The 5,501-nt window shown below is 28.1% G+C and overlaps 1 long non-coding RNA gene across 1 annotated transcript in view; it reads right to left on the reverse strand.

Moving 5' to 3' along the window:
• The window catches only part of LOC136796610 (uncharacterized), a 289,620-nt gene extending 286,389 nt beyond the window's left edge, over positions 1-3,231 (reverse strand). The window contains exon 1 of the long non-coding RNA XR_010844354.1: positions 3,158-3,231. This is a non-coding gene — a long non-coding RNA (uncharacterized lncRNA). The remainder of the gene's footprint in view (positions 1-3,157) is intronic.
• Between the last annotated feature and the right edge of the window lie 2,270 nt (positions 3,232-5,501).

The following is a 5,501-nucleotide window of genomic DNA, read 5'->3' on the forward strand; positions in this document are numbered from 1 at the left end:
ATCATATATTATATTATAACATATTATATTATATGATGAGTTTTAAAAAATATAAAGAAAGAAAAGAGCTTTGCTTTTTATATAATGGAAGGTGGCTTATAGAACTGTCTGCTGTTCCAGATTACCGAGGCTGCATTGTCTTTTTCCGTCTGTGTCTCGATTGCCACTTTTATGATGAAAGTATTAAACCCTTTTAATTTCCTGAAAGGACTTTTTTAATCTATACAGAAAATAAATACCTATTTTATTTTTCATATCCTATAGTGATAATTTCTATGCATATGTAAAATTATTTTTTACATAGCATTTTTTGAAAATAATTATTGAATGTATAATAATTGATATTATAATTGCACCTCTAGTCTAGCTAGATTTAATTTTCCGGCCTTGTTATAAAAAAATCAAGTAACAACGATATAAGTGTAATAATAATGTAAGGTTTAAAATATTACATTGTTTTTCCTTACGCGTACATTTTCTAAGTAAGAATACCTGTAATAACGAATTCCAAGTTATTTGAGATGAAAATATTTTTTAATTGTTTAAAATTAGAAAAAAACGTGAAATTATTTGTCTGAACATTGATGAAGATTATGAAATGGAAAAAAAAAATCTGTTTAGCTACGTAAATTATCTTTGTGCTTAACAGTTCAATCAAATTTTTATTTACAAATATATTTCTTCTTTTTTTTCAGATATAAACCTGCATCATATCGTACAGAATCCTTCAGTAAACTATACCCTTCTATTTCTGGCTCCCACAGTTTTCTTCCATAGACCTATGTTGTTTTTTTTTTAATTTATTAATGTACATTCGATAAAGTTGATCTTTTTTTTAATTGATGTTCCAAAAAACAGAAAGAGAACACCCATTATTTTATTGCTAAAATTTGAAAAATTAAGGAAAATCTTAGTCAATACCCGGCATAGTAATAAATTATAGTTTATGGGAATACAGCTCGGTCCTGTAATCAAAATAATGAAATATTTATTAATATATCATTATTTATGAAGAATAAAATTATTGATGGTATTTACGGAAGATAACCGAATTAATAGCCTAAAGTCTCCCTGACAAAGTTTATTACAACTTAGCTAACGTTTCGCCAATTGAGGTATCCTAAGGACCAAAAGTTTCTGTTAATTAATATCGTTATTATCTCCAATAAATAATTAATTTTTGGACAATACTATAGCAACTAATGCACACTAAAAGCGCACCAGATCTCACGCCATAAACTCAGCTGTGAATTTTACTCCCTACTTATACAAATTAATTAGTAAATTCGCAAGTATTAATTAAAAAATCGACTTCTCTAATAGAATATAACTTACTCTTTTTTGTTTAGTTTATTAGAAGAAATTTACAGATATGCCTTACTCCATGCATAAAAGCTGGAAAATATTTATTTAAACTTTTTGAAATGTTCTTGTCCATTTTCCCACAAAAAATTACAAAGTCTTTTTATGAACTATAATCTATAAATTATTTTTCTTGGTATTAAATATCATTGATTTGTGAAATATTGTTAACCTAATAAATTTTATAGTTTCTATTAGTTAATAATTAATTCAAATTAGTAAACAAAGTTAACACAGATTTAAATAAATTTACAAAAAAAAACTGTTTCAAAATTACATAAATTACTGTCTATCTGTCTCTTGTCTAACGTAGTATATGATTTCTATCATTAAATCTATCACTATACTTACCTGAACTGTTATAACTATTTTTTCCATATCCTTCATCAGTTATACATTTTTATAAGATTTACTTCAGGAAGATATAAATAAAAAGTCAAAATTTATTACAAACCAGTTACCGTTCCTTTCAAATATGCCATATTCCTTTAAAAATACCTATCAGTAATTCACCTTTTTAAATACAAACGGTAGGATATCGGTCCCCGAATATCAGTAGATAAATTATTATATTTAAAGTTTGTTTTAATATTAATGCTAACAATAAGATATATTATTTGTTTAAAACTACTATGTAGCAACATAAACATTAATTACAATAGTCCTAAAACTGTAACAATTTTCTTAATGCATCAAAACGTTAATCGTTTTGAAAATAATCTTCAGCTTGAATGATATAAAGCTTTTAGAAATTTTCAAAAGCAGCATTCCTGTCCCAGTTTTCGAATCATTTTAATTTATTTATGCATAAAAGTTGCTATTTATTCTTACCTTATTCCTGTACGTATCTATGATTTTTTTTGTCAAAAGTACCTAATTAACTTGTGGAATCATCTAGAAAATCAAACATTAATTGGTTACAAAATAAAATCGCCCAATGCATTGGTAGTATGATATAAATCTTCGTAGTATATGATATAAATCGGTACAATAATTTATTATTTAAATGTCAACCCAGAATAATTTTCTGGTCGCTCCTCCAGTTTATTTGTTTATGCATTACCGTTTTATTTTATTTACTTATACGTTTTATAATATTTTATTTTTTATTCTATAGAAATAAAAGTTTTCAATATTTAATGATGCTGCAGGCCCTTCCAATCGCATAATTGGATATTATTACACATAAATATAATCGTTTTTTCTTTTAATTCAAATTTATTGTAACAGTTTTGTCTTACTGATATCAACATAAAAACTTTATATAGAGGAATTTTATTACTAATATAAAGATAATCCTAAACCAGATTATAAATATATAAATGCTATAAAAAGAACTTTCGTAACGTCTTCATGATTCACTCTTTTACAATCAATTATAAACCTAAAGCATTCTTAATTTTAAAATATAATTATGGATGTAATGGTTATTAATTAATGATCTTGAGAAATTAATATTGAACTACTTCTTAAAAATTCAAATTTAAAGCTTGTTAAAATATTTTACAATGCATCACTTTTTATTCTATGTACACAATAAAAGTATTTGTCAATGTTTTCTTCTATTGTAGATTTTCTAGTCGCATTATTTTCTGAAATTGAGGAGGATTAATAAACACATAACATGATATCACCAAATATGTTTTCTCGTTGACATAGTTCACTGAGGTGTTAACAGAATAAATTAATTAATTCAATAGGGAAATGATGTAATACTTGCAGAAATATTTAATAATAACCTAAATGGTTGTTGAAATATTAAAAAATATTTATATATGGTGACAATATAACTCACCAGAGACACGACGTCGTGGACGAAGCAGAGTTGCCCGGCAGGAGTCCAGCCTGGTCGGTAGGCGCGGGTAGACTAGCCCGCACGACAGTGAGCACGGCGCCTGCGCCACTACCAACCCCTGTAGACTTTATAAAAAATACATGAGCCCAAGTACAGGCACTTAACTTTATATTACACAAACCCTTCGTTCATCCCCTGGTGTAAATAAACGAATATTATATTAATGTACAAAAAAAATGGGGTGGTAAACTGCTCCAACAACGTTTAGTCTGAAAGTAAAAGTAATACAAAAACATCATGGTACAATATCTCATGATGGAATCTATCAAAAGAGTTATAGAAGGAGCTAACAGATTTTGATGAACTTTTTATGACTTATTAAAATTTTAGAAATGTGTCCGAGAATTATTGCCAATGCGCCCTAGATAGCAAAGACTGTTTATTTTACTATTTTTTAACTTTGCTGTTATGGGTGTAAAGATTATTAGAATAGATTCATGCTGGACTTTATAAATCAAAAAAAATTTTTTTTACTGAATCTTACTTTGTTAAAGAAAAAATAATCTCTGGTATATGTTTGGTTTTTATGAATTTGTGTGCATTTACACTCATTGAATGCAATTGGACACAATTCCTCTCATTCTATACAAGAAAGCAAATCAGCTGTTATACAATAACCTTGAAAAATAAGCACAGGAAAGGATAAAAACAATGATACAAACAATATTAAAATCATATAAAATACTTTTTCTTCTCGGCTGCTAGGGTGCATTGACAAGAACCCTCGGGCATATCTCATATTTTTCATCTTGTATTACCAAAAAGGCATTTAATACACTCTTCTGTATTTTCTCCCCTAGTCTGTTTGAATGACATACTGATTTGTGCCTGAATTTGTGAAATAGTAAAAAAAAAAAATATCTAATGAGCATTATTAACGAGTTAAGTATGAATCCACAGTTGTGAATTATTTTTAAATAATTTAATTATTACAAAAATAATAATGTAATTATTTAAAAAAAAAACTGACAATTAATTATTACCTACCTTCAACTTTATTCAACTTCATTATTAAAAGAGTCGCATTTATAAAGTCGTTTTAATTCCGTCTTAAATTACTTTGTCAGGTCTCTACTTTATTTTGCATTCCGTATTGTTACTACAGATATGTAAATAATACGTTGAGAATGATAGAAGAACCATTAATTGTAATCTATAAAGTAGTAACATGGGCAAAGGACAAACAACACACTTTCCCAGAAAAAAAATCATATAGATGATATTAGTTATCAACAATTTCGGAAATGAGGAATTCTAAAATGCCTTATTGTCATTCTCCCCAAATGTCGAGATTCCTCGTTGTTGATTAAGTTTCGACATTTTATTATATGCCCATTATGGCCAAACATTACAGATAAAATTCGATAATTTTGCAATTTATTTATTCACTCTATAGACAGCTAGTCAATGGAAAAAAATTATAAATGTCACTAACGTGAGAAAAAATAAATCACACGAGACTGGAAATAAAAGAGAAACAACTGTTCAGTAAGTTTCTTCTTTTTACCATCTGCATCGGAATGCAAATGGGAGGTGCACTGTAAACGGGAAAATTGTAAGAATCACTGTTTTCGCAAGTCACAAACACTTTCTTCCTTTAATTGATAGGATATTAAAAAACGTTCAGTACAGGGGACTGGGTTGTAATCATGGGAACCCATACTACTGTTAGTCAAACTTCGCTCAAAAAGTCTACCACCTCATGTTTTATGGTAATCATGGCTTGCCATAGTGATGATGCTTCCAAAAAACAAAGTAACCTAGTAATTCAATTTCACTGGCTGCTCTCGTCTATTTATTGAACCTAGTCCTAGGGATACTTTAAGGGACTGAAATTTTGGCCATTTAATTTTTTTTTTTTATCATATCTACAGCTATCCTTCAATTAAAATGTTAAGGACAGAAATTCATTATTTTGGGAGAACAACCCACTGCAGTAATGTTTATACATTTTTTTTTTATTCAAGAGATCATAAAACAATTGAAGTGATATCTCGGAGTGCTAAAGATAATGATATAGGAGATAGTGGATTGTTTGAAGGAAGAACTTTAGCAACAAATTCTTCCCTAGCCTGATTGCAAGTAATCCTGAAGGAAGTTCTCTTATCCAGCTCCTTATCAAGTTTCACTTGCTAACATATGAACCATTGTAATTTCTTCTGATAGACTAATCCTTTGAAATGAAACTGAAGGCTTCCTCAGGCTTCATCCTTTTTTTTTCAAGCTTTGAAAAAAGCGGTAAAAAAAATAATTATTAAAAAAAAAGAAAGGAGAATAGTCTTAA

The sequence above is a fragment of the Halyomorpha halys genome, unplaced genomic scaffold (genome assembly GCF_000696795.3).
Source record: "Halyomorpha halys isolate HHAL.00 unplaced genomic scaffold, Hhal_1.1 Scaffold452.1, whole genome shotgun sequence".
Taxonomy (NCBI): Eukaryota; Metazoa; Arthropoda; class Insecta; order Hemiptera; family Pentatomidae; genus Halyomorpha; species Halyomorpha halys.